A 12545-nucleotide genomic window follows, 5' to 3' on the forward strand; every position below is an offset into this window, starting at 1 on the left:
CCGCGTGGTGTATGTGGTACCGACCTTATCCAGCAGGTAGAGGCCGAGATAACCTGAATACCCGGCACAGACAGGCTGCAAGTAACTTTAAGTTCGGTTTAATGCCATCAGGTAATTTCATTAACTAAATACAGTCACACTATTATACCAAAGCCCTTTCATCACGCACCATTTTATCTTATTCATTGCGGCACTTGTATATTGACGCTATTTAGCCTCTTTAATAGATGTAGCCAAACCCTCGTCATCATCAAATACACAAATAGGCTCAACTCAATCCTATAATTGCACAGTAGAGCATTACAAAAGACCCGGTAATACAATAGCAATGGCAAAAATATAAAAGGACACCAAGGATCAAATAGGCATTTACTTCAATATAAACATTTCTGTTTACATGATATAGTATAAGATGCCACGTTTATTGCGATACAAATAGCTATATATATATATATATATATATATATATATATATATATATATATATATATATGTAATGGACATTTCTCCCTATCTCCTACCCCCATTCAGTTGAGTGGAATTTCTTTTGTGGTGATTTAACACGTCTGTTAGTCATCGGGGGCCTCATTTATAACTTGCGTATGCACAAAAACGGGGCTTGAAAGATATGTACATCACTCCCCATGAAAAAGTTGGAAATTATAAAACAAACTTATTTCTCTCATACTCTCAACTCTCAACTGCCTGAAATTGTTGTAAATCTGTCGTGGCCGTGAAGTGCAAATCACAACAGCAAATAGGAAAATACAATAACAAATCAAAAAACACAATGGCATAGGTCTATAGGAAATCACAACAGCAAATCACAAATCAACAGGAAATAGGAAAACATAACTCACAAAACAGCGAAATATATATACCCGAGATATATAGGGAATCATAACAACAATTCACAAAACACAAATAAAACACAACAAATTGCGATTCAAATTAACAAAAGAGAAAACATGACAACAAATCAGAAATCACAACGGCAAAACAGAAACCACAACCACAAAACAGAAAACACAACGGCATTAACTTACATTGGAAAAGGTGGGTACCTGCTCAAGGATCATTGCTAACTGGACTCACGCACTGTCCGTCTTTTTAACAGGAATGAAATGTGCCATATGCCTTCATCTGTTAAACTTGTTTGACAACAGGATAAACAAATGCAATGCATGATACAATGCATTAGTCTGTTTACACCTGGCATTAACATGCGTCTCCACGTGTCGTGAGTGACCACTTGTGATCAGATCTCACTTCTCCACTCTATATGAAAATAAACATGGACATCATTTCCTTTTGCAAAGACCAAATTTGTTGTTGTTTTTAACTGCATCTCCCCATTGAGAGACGCTGTGCGCATTTAGCCTACGCACAAGGCACAGCAGCATAACTTCATTGATTATTTAAATCTCCGACACACTGACAGCATCGGTCAGGATCTAATGTTAATTAATGTCCTGTGTTCGTCTACACATACAGTAGGTCAGCTGTTACACACACAGTCCAGGTTCATACAGTGAAACTGTTTAAAGTAAGGCAGCCGTCCTCCTGATAAATCCTGAGCTCATTTTGTCGAGCAGCGCAGCAAAACTAAAAAACTGTAGTTATCAATTTAACAGGACAGAGGAAATTATCCAGCAACGTTTAGCTTCTGAAATATTTTTTAGACAGACAAGCGAAAAATGAATGGTTTCATTTCTATTCCAGACGTCAATTAGATGAGGGAAACGGGTTAGTGGAACGGGAAAAACAGGAAAGAAACGAGAAGTGGATTACATTTTTTAATTCACATGAAAAATGGAAAAACAGAATAATGCATGTCTTTATCCTGTTATCAAATTTGAACACAGCTTTGGACGGAGGGTTCACAGACCAGGAAGCAGCAATGCACTTCTTGTACCTCGTCTGCTTGAAAATTTAGGACGTTAGCTGAGTAGGCGGTCCTTTTGGCCCAGGACACATTGCGTTTAATACTGCTAAAAGGATGTGGCTACATGCGGCCCAGACCACCTTTGCATGTGGTCTCAGTGCGTCCTCAATGTTTCTTTGGTGCGTTCACACCTGTACTTAGAGCTGTCCACTTGTGATCGGCCCGAGACGCATGATAATGCCTGGTGTAAACAGGGCCTATGTGTCATTTAGGCCTCAATTCCTGTTGAATGTAGGCAATACTACATAAGTGAAATATAATTGCAGCAATACATTTAACAGAGGGCAACTGACGTGGATACATATTTTCATGAATAATGCAAATTGCATGTAGGAAAAAACTCTCACCTCCTGTGTCCACTGTGTGGCGCTAGACAACAACCACTAAACATACGTCACTCTGTATATCATGTGTAGACAACACCATTTAAATTTCATGTTAATGATCATGTTTTTCACATACAGCTGATTTCCCTTTGCCAGTAGGTGGTGCTATGACTATGAGTCAATATTGACATGTAGGTGTGTTCATGCCTGGACTATTATCAAACATGGGAAATTTGGGGCACATTGGACAATGTAAAATGGAGTTACAACAACTTCCTGTTTAATGCCCCCAACATGTTTTGGACAAAATTCCCCAGCACACCATGCTAAGGGTGTTCTATGAAATATAAAAAGCTTCCCAATTTAGCATTGCAAATGCCTTAAATTGTAACCTACCAAATTTGAAGTTGCTCGGATTAAATCTCTAGGAGGAGTTTGTTAAAATACAACGTCTGACAATGGCTTCACTTTGCGAAAAAATGCAGTTTATTCAAAATGGCTGACTTCCTGTTGGACTTAGGGTGTGGCTCCAAGAGGTCTTTTTAAGTCTGATGGTACGTCTGCCAACCAAATTTCATAAATCTACGTCAAAATTAAAGCTGGGGGCTTTGACTTTGAAATTTTCTAGGGGGCGCCTTGAGCCATTTTGCCACACCCATGCCCAAGACCCATATCCGATATCAAGTCACACCACTTTTGGTACATGTGCAAAGTTATGTGAGTTTTCGAGCACACCTAGCACCTCAAAAATGCTAAAAGTAGTTAGGGGGCGCTATAAAGCTGATGTGCCATGCCCAAGCCCGATTATGATACTAATCACAATACTTACTAATTCGAACATAGGTACAAAGTTTCATGAGTGTTTGCACAACCTAATGGTCTCAAATGTGTTCGTAATATGAAAATTGAAGCACAAAATCAAAAATGGCCGACTTCCAGCTAGGCAAAAAAATTTGAAAAAATATGTATTGTGTCGATAATGATAAGAGCAAGGAACTCACTGTATTTCATGCACATCAAAGAATCTTTGTTCCAAAATCAAAAAATCAAAAATCAAATCATTTTGCATTTTAAAAGTGAGGGATATTTCTTACAAGTGTGGTGTGCCTTTATTTTGAAAGTTTGATTGACAGGTGTGTAGAGACAATAAGTAACTGCAGCTGGAAACAGAAAAATAGTCATATATTTGAATTGAGAGTATGAGCGAACCCACACCTTTTTGAACATTTACTGCTTGATACCATTAACGCCCTTGGAGGAGATAGCGTTTGTTCGAGGGCCAAAATTGGGGCAAAGTCTTATTTTGAAAGGCTAATTGCGGACTTCCTGTTGGATTTAGGTCAGGGCTGTCATCTATGATTTGTAGGTCTTGATGAGATAAATAATTGAGTTTTGGTTTGATCTCTCTACAACATTCCCACAGGCTGTGGTGGCCATTTTAGTTACATAGGTGGCGCTAGAGAGCACATTTTGGCACTTTGGGGGTTAATTTTACATCTTATCAAATTTTTCACCAGACCTGATGTGTGTGCCAAATTTGGTGAGTTTCTGAGCATGTTTAGGGGGTGAAAATTAGGGTTTAAGTGGCGCAATAATAAAGACAGAAAGAAAGAAAGAAAGAAAGAAAGAGACAAACAAACAAACACATGAGAAACAATAGGGTCCTAGCCCTGCTCAAAAGCTTCAGGAGTTATCATCGTCAAGGTCTTACACCTTGGCTGACCAAATTTTATGTGTTTTTTGCTAACCTGCTAGGAGTAGTTAGCAAAAGAGTGGTGCTTAAGACTTCCTGTTGCCAATAGGTGGTGCTATGAATATGACTCAATATGAGCCTGTACTTGCCCTCAGACCTGGACCCTTATCAAGCATGGGAAATTTGGAAAAGATCTGATCATGCAGAGTCAAGTAATAACACTTTGTTTGTTCATGGGGAAACATCGAAATTCACTGTGCCACCACAGGAAAGGCGTCCAGTGCTCAGGCCCTAATAAAACTACTTCCTTGAATTCCAATAGGGCCTTCGCACTGTCGGTGCTTGGGCCCTAATAATTCCTTCAGATACAATAGGGCCTTCGCAGATAGGAGTGTGGTTCGATTGAATGTAAAAATGGCTTGCCATAGGAGCAAGTAGGTTTTCTCTGAAGACCGTATATATAGGGTTAATCAGGGCAGTTCTAGACTATGGCTACATAATTTATCAGTCTGCATCAAATACATTACTAAAGAAGTTGGATACAATTCAATGTCAGGCCTTGAGACTCTGCTGTGGTGGCATAAAGACAACCCCAGTTTCAGCAGGTTTCAGCATGGCTAAATTCAGCCAGGATAACTGGAAAATCCCCGTTTAATCCCAGCTATGTAGGTTTTGTGCAGTAGCCCTCTGCTTTTCTCGGGTGTATTGACAAATATTTTGGTGAAATGTTTTCAAAAATTGAATGAAATAGAAAATTTTTGTTTACAGCACAAATTACATTAAGACATGTTATATCACTGCAGACTCACCATTCTGGACACCATTTTGAAATGTGATATGTAGTATCCAAAGAATGTCCAAACTGTTTCCCATTTTTCTTTCTATTTTTTAAACTTCCTGATAAAAATCTGTTAATGATGAAATTTTCAAACCTTAGGTGTAGTTAGGTCTTCACATACTTTACCAAATTAGAGGTTTCTTCCATCTAAAAAAGCAATTTTAATAAACTAGTTTTTTATTTTACCTGAATGAATGATTTTTTTTATTATTGTGTCATGCATACAATTATTTATACTTTGAAACTCATACAAATACATACAGCACAAATTTCATTCATATACAGTACAATTCCAAACAACAAAAAAAGTCCAAGATAAAAAGCATCTTAAACAACATTCACAATCAAATCATCAGACCTTCAATATCTACAAAAAAATTCTTAAATCCCTCTGTGTTTTAGGATCTTGGTGTTTAATTTTATTTTTAATGTTATTTTTTTCTTTGTTAAGAAGGGTCCTATATAAATAAAGTCTTCTTGTCCACAGTGGCTGGCAGTGGCTGTTCAATCGGCTCTGCTCTGCTTAACCTCCTGGAGTGTTTAAATTGACTCATAATGCCACCTGCTGTTGTAGAAGACGAATTACTCAGGACATTTGTGAGAAAATCCTCAGCACAATCAAGAGGGACCTGGATGCAGACAAAATGGTGGACACAGAGGCAGACATCTTGGACCTCCGCCTTCGCAGGAAATCACGTGACCTTAGCAGCGGAAGTTTGTCCTCTACATGTTGTTTTTGCATGAACATCTGCATTGTGCATGTGTGGCAGAAAAGGTGAGAAGGTGGGAAGACTTTACAGCGGTGAGATACAATTGATTAAGGATCTTTTAAAAAGTTTGTTGGCTTTTTTAAGGTTTTATTCAATGTTGTCTGTTAAACTTTAACATGTCAAAGAATCCAGCAAGTACAGGTATAACGATATGGAGAAAATGATTTGAAAATGCAAAGCGGCCCCAAGTATTTAACGTTAACGATTTTTATCTTATTGTTGCAGGTGACGCAAGCACTTTTAAAAAATATCTGTGTAAATGAATCCTGAGTTCAAATGAGTTTAAAATGGATGCTGTACTATTGAGTACAAACTAACTAACTTAGAGATTGCAGTGTGTTATCGGATAAAGTCACTTTAATGACACCTCCACAATTTATTTGTTTAACCTCAAGATATGTTATTTATGAAGAGGGGATTTTGCTCAATTCAGCTTATTAATGATATAATTTGCAATTAATTTAATACAGTTTCAGCTGTCAGACTTGCTTCGCTCCCCTGCAGTTGTCTGCAGTGTTTCAGTAAATGATTGTAGTAAATAACGCTGATTAACTGGTTGTAAAAGTCAAAGTAAAGCTATTTTGGTGAATCGCAGAGTAGCCAAATCTCTCGGTAGGCAGAATAGACTAATGACCAAACTGAATGGATGTTTTAAGTCATATTAGACGAGTAATGAATGTTTGTTGCTAATGTATTAAAAATTAAAACTGTTTGGTTTAGCAGCGTTTTCTCAATGAGAGAACAAGCTGTTTCTGGCTAAATTACCTCAACATAGTAGTGACGCCTATTATCACAGATTGCTAATACAACACATGTGTACAGATGATCAATTGGTTTATGGTTTTATTTTAGTTGTTTCTGTCATTTTGACATTAACTGTGTGCTTCTCTTTTCTTTCAATTCTCTGGATTCAGACGCTACACGCTGAACTTCCCCCTTCAGAGTGGTCGGACAGCGACTTCCAGTGGCAGATTGGTGCAACTGCAGCTGCATTTTTTTGAATAAAACCAAAACTAGCAGAGAACAAAATCACAATTATATTCGTTTTTATTTCACACTTACTTTGACAATGTAAATGCATGTTCCCCATGAAAATAAAGCCTACAAAGCCCTTTGAATTGAACATTGAATTGATAGAGAGGGAATACAGGATTGTGCACAAATGTCCCTGTTTGATTTTGGTTTCCAGCACAGATTTCATGTCTTTTCCATAAGAGTACCTTGTAGGTTTACTGGGGGCAATTTGACCCCAAACATAAAAGATCTTTATTTTCACGTAATAGCTAGGTTAATTTTGATTTGACGTAGTAGGGGAGACCAGGTATGGTTGTAACATGGGTTAGTTGTAACACTTTCAATTTCTCCAATCAGGAACAAGTTACAAATCACCTGAGTCACTCTGCACATGCTCAATTTAGTACTTGTTCAAAATATGAGGAAGTAGCGCCCTGTGGCAGAAACAGCCCATTTTAGAGAGAAAAACTAATTTTGAAGTAAGAAAGTTTTTTTTTTTTACTTCATTTATTTTGTAGATAAACTCATCAAATTTAAATCATGTTAATTATGTGTCTGTGTAGATATCTTTCATGCAAGTTGTTAGTGCTAATGTTTTAGTTGTTAGCTGTAAGGTAAACTAGTTCATGGCTACAAGAGTCTGGGTTAGTTGTAACAACATGTGAAAAAATGTTGCAACCTACCCCAAGCAAAACATTTCATTATATTTATATGTTTACCTTGAATTGCCTAGGTCCTAAAAGAGAAAGACTGACGGGCGGGTACCTCTCAACATTTAGAAGAGAGCATCAAAATATGTAAAAGAGCGGGGAAAGCTAAGATTGGGTTTGGTGTATGACATGTAGTCTGTGGGCCCACAAAGCCTGCACTCCAGGAGTGCCATACATTTGTCACCACTGTGAGTCTGACAGTGACTAACATACTTGACACACACAGACATACTCACACACATTTGCACATTTGTTTTCAGTTTTATTATTATGTTCAAATGTTAGTGTGACACACAAACACACAAACACACACACACACACACACAAACACATCCCAATTATGTTAAAGAGTAATTTAAGTGTTGAATAAAAAGTAAATATAATAATAATAATAATAATAATAATAATAATAATAATAATAATAATAATAATAATATGTAAATATCTTAAGTTTTTGTCATAATCCTTATTTCATAGTGTTACATTTCACCCCAGGGTATGTTACAACTAACCCAGACTATGGGGGGGTCAGTTGTAAAATTTCACTCCTTGTGTTTGAAACTAAACCAAGCATTTTCTGTTTGTGTTGCATAGATAAAAGCTACACCATTTAATAGCAGACACATGTCACTAGTTTACATCATATTTTGAATGCAGTGGTTTAAAAGAGCTCCAAGCTACAGACAGAAATGTCAAAAATGTTACAACCATCCCTGGTCTCCCCTAAAAGTGCTGAGGGTCACTGTCTTTCATCAGTGGCTCACACGGTCTTCGAGTTAGGCATACTCTATTTACACTGTTTAATACATTTTTTATAAGAAATTGTTTAATAAATTAATTTAAACATTACATAAAACATTTAAAAGATTTGGCACCTTTTTAAAGACTTAATTGACTTTATATTTTTAAAATCCCATTTTTAAAATCTGTACTAATTGCAAACTTTCTAATTTGAAATACTGTATAAAGCCTTTAAGCTTTCAAATATATTTCTAATGAATAAATTTTGTATATTTTTTTTAAATCCATGTGCTACTTCACTGGGGGGAAAATATCATAATAAGAAGACAAGCTTCCGCTGCTAACTTGATTTCCTGTCAACTGCGGAGGTCCAATATGTCTGCCTCTGTGTCTGCCATTTTGTCTGCAGTTAGGTATTCTTGGCACAATCATGGTGGAAAGATTTTGCCAAAAGTCACATATTTTTTTGTCTTTGTAGAATATATTTTTTTGTTCTTGTAAGACATGCCATGTTTTTTTCTTTTTTGCAAAACAAAATGCATTTGTTGATGTCACTTGTCTGCCCTGGCAAGTGAGCAAGTGGTAACAGGAAAAAAGGTATGGCTATCGCCCTCGGGTTGGGCTAGTTTTGTTTTTTTCTTAATTTTTTTTTTTTGTTTGTTTTCTTTGTTTTATTGTCAGCCTTACTGCTTGGTCCCAGATATAGCCCACAAAAACAGCGACTGTGTGTTATTTCAGGTAGCGTCCATACGTTTGCAGCTCACAGACAGTTTATATTTGATGACAGAGTAATCTATATGTGGATAAATTACATAGCAACTGCTCAATAATAAAATCTATTGTTGTTTGCTTTTGTGTAATAAATTATACACATCCATTATACTCCAAAGCTGTCTTCCAGCTTGAAAATCAGATACTCCAAATATTGTTCTTCTCAAAACTCTATTAAAACCACATACTGTAAACTCATCTCTCAAGACAGCAATAAGAAAAACAACACAGCATCAAATTATCAATTCACACTGCAATCATAGTGTGGTGTAATGCCGATTTCTTGGTGAGTAGCCTTCTCCAATCACTCTAGGCGTGGGCTACAGTTTCTCTTTGGAAAGCCTCTTTAACCAACAACATCAACACGGCAGGGCAGTACACCCAAATTTAGAATTCACAGTGGATTTCTCACTCTATCAGTACCAATACATTCATGATCAGCACGATACTCTCTTACTATTACACAAATGTCTCCTGGGTAAAAAATGGCAGGTAGGAACTAAAATTACTTTGTCATGGTGGTGACCAGGCACTTCTAGCATTGTGCTGGGCAAACTATTATCTACATTAAAACACACATTAGCATTTCTGTAAGTCACAGTTGCCTTGTTGACATTGTCTAAATGTGTTGATGTTTGTTTTGTTTGCTCTTGTTGTTATGTGTGTGTATGTTTACTGTTGTGTGCACCCAAGTGGGTAGCTCCTGGTCTGAAAAGTGAAGACAATGCATAAGTTCTTTAAACCCTTATTCTTTCTAATGGCCAGCAGTGGGCGACTCCACTGGTTCCAATTATATGGAGTTCTATGAGACCAATTTCTCAAACACTAGTTTCAAGTCTTCTTCAATACATCATGGTGTTCATTTTGTAAATCATTGTCCCATTTAGAGTAAAATAAACAATAAAGCAGGGTATGCTTTAGGGTGTGGCTACCTTGTGATTGTCAAGTCGCTACCACGGTGAAAACGTTGATCATGTAACGTAACCATGGTATAACCCCAGATTCACAGAGTATAGGTGTAGCTGCCACTATTTCACAGCGTGTTTTCAATTAATGAAAGTTAATTGTAACATTTTAGTTGTCTAAAATAGTCTTGTTCAGCACTTGGGTGTACTAAAAGACCCTCTAAGGAGCCGGCTGTTCAGTTTTTCCGGTAAGTACATTTTGTTTTAATGGTTTTAAGCCTGCTGAAAATTAGCATTAGCATTATCACAGTTAATCATAGACTGTAAATGCACCGTGCTAATTGGTACTATAATCAAGCTAGAAGCTAGTGCTAGGGTCTGCTCCACCCTCTCACCTAAATATGGCCACTTCTGGCTCAAAAAATCAAAGATGGGGACAGTCAAATCCAAGACGGCGACAGTATATGAGTTAGGAAAAATATTTACAAAAAAGGAAACTGGAAATTTTTCCTATAGATGCTACAGGCCAGGTTTTCAAGCTGGTAGAGATTAATGAGTTACGAGTAAACAAAATCATCAGCTCCTTTAAAAGCTCCAAAAGTAGAGATGCTTTCCAATTTGACACCATGTTAGTCAAATCACACAAAGATATTTTAACTCCCACTATTGCTCATTTAATTAACTTGTCTTTTAAGCACAGCTCCTTTCCTGATGACTGGAAATGTGCCATTGCCGCGCCTATTATTAAATCTGGAGACCGCCTTGAAGCCAGTAACTACAGACCAATAAGTATACTGCAAGTACTCTCATAGGTTGCTGAGAAAGTTGTCATTAAACAACTGACAACATTTCTTAATACGAGCAATTTTGGTCTACATTGTATGCAATTTGGCTTTAGAGCAAATCATTCCACTGAAACTGCTACCTTGAACTTAATAGAGCAAATTAAATCAAGACTTGACAAAGGAGAAGTAGTTGGAGCTGTATTTTTAGATCTGCGTAAAGCATTCGACACAGTCAATCATGATGTTTTGATATCGAAACTCTCTAACTTTAACTTCTCATCTAGAGCACTGGCATGGATGTCTTCATGTTTATCTAATAAATATGTGTTAAAGTTGGTGACACACTGTCCAGTAACATGAAGTGCACAATGAGTGTTCCACAAGGGTCAGTGTTAGGTCCCCTATTATTTAGCCTATATATTAATGATCTCCCTCAACAGTTTCATGATGTAGAACTACAAATGTATGCAGATGACACTGTTGTGTACATACATGCAAAAACAGCTGAGTTAACTGCTGCTAAGCTAACAATTGCATTGGAAAGGATCACACATTGGTTTGATCAATCATGTCTGAGTCTAAATGCAAACAAGACAAAAGGTATGTTTTCTCTAAAACTATGGTACATCTGTTGTATCACATTGTTGCAGAAAAATGTACCAGAGCAAAAAACTCTCTTTTGAAAATAAAAAGGGAGTCAGAGGTCCAAGCAGGAAAGTGTTCTTTAATGCCGGCAAAAAAGGGGAGCAATCAGCGCTTTTACAACGAACCAAATCGCTCCGAAGTTTTTTTCTTTGGGGCATTGTTTTTATACCCTTGGTTTGGCTTAGGTCACACCTTATCATCCACCGTCCTTAATTTTTGACCAATTATTATGTTACTTTTTATCTCCGTCACTCGTTGTTGGTCAAAACTCTTCAAAACAGGTTTTGAGCTATTTGAGGATATGTACTGGCATATTCAATTCTACCTGATAATATCCAATTTTTATATAAGTATTGGGAATCATTTTACACCATTATTGCCAAGTTGTCTTCTGACTAGTTATTCTAGTCATTTTACACCCTTATTTCTTGATCTCCTCCAGGGAGTATTTTTTTTTTAAAGGTGAAGACTTTAGCAGACCCAAGCAAAGTGACATGTAATACAAACACACTCAAATTTCTCCAGTGTATGATTATGATTCTTCTACCGTGCCTCTATACGTACATTGTGATTAAATATGGTTCATGAGATTATAACTACACCAATACAAATTGTATCACACTAGCCCTTATTGCTTATAAACTTATAAAATCAATCTGCATAGCTTAATATTGTCTTTAAGCACACCAATGACTTTTAATGAAAATACATCACATTTCCCCCCTTTGGGACTAAAAGTCCCATCGATAATGCTTGGGGATGATAAGGTCCCATTGCCAATCGATATATATGTACACTGTATTCAGGTTCACATACCATGTCATATCTTAATAACAGGGATCCTGCAATATGGGGAATGGGTGACAAATACATCAAAGTCATAGGGGTTCAAGCACATCCATTTAGTTTCAGTACCATAAGCATTAGTAGTAGTCTTAAGTAGCAAGGAAAACAAATCAAAAACAATCATTGGACAATACAGTAGTTAGTTGATTGTAGGACTATGTTGATTTATCATTAGCAGCTAAATGTCAGATGTTATGACTAATCACTATATGCAATCAAGCACACTTATTTATTGATTAAAATCAGTACAGTTAAAATCAGTTATGTTCACATAACACAGGTAACTTAAGGTTACTCAAAATCGCAGAATATGCTGTTTTTTTGGTCAAGCGACCTAAAGTAATAGCAAGCTTAATACGCACTACTTTACGTTTCATCTGAGCCCATAGGCCCCTTGAAATACATTTTAACTCTGTTACCAATTGCCTTTATGGATGCTGTTGCGTCATCTATTACATACAAGATTTCTTTTACCAATTCTGTCAAGGGCAGAAGGGTGGACAAGCACTGACAATATTCATGGCAGTGGTAGGAGTTCGAATACGTTGCGTTCCAT

General features: G+C 36.9%; 1 long non-coding RNA gene across 1 annotated transcript; it reads left to right on the forward strand.

Annotated features, from left to right (window-relative positions):
* The first annotated feature begins 23 nt into the window (after nucleotides 1-23).
* LOC121893583 lies at nucleotides 24-6664 on the forward strand. The gene is made up of 3 exons (XR_006095323.1): nucleotides 24-111; nucleotides 5290-5577; nucleotides 6487-6664. It is a non-coding gene; the product is annotated as an uncharacterized LOC121893583 (long non-coding RNA).
* Nucleotides 6665-12545: the final 5881 nt, after the last annotated feature.

The sequence above is a fragment of the Thunnus maccoyii genome, unplaced genomic scaffold, assembly GCF_910596095.1.
Source record: "Thunnus maccoyii unplaced genomic scaffold, fThuMac1.1, whole genome shotgun sequence".
Lineage (NCBI taxonomy): Eukaryota > Metazoa > Chordata > Actinopteri > Scombriformes > Scombridae > Thunnus > Thunnus maccoyii.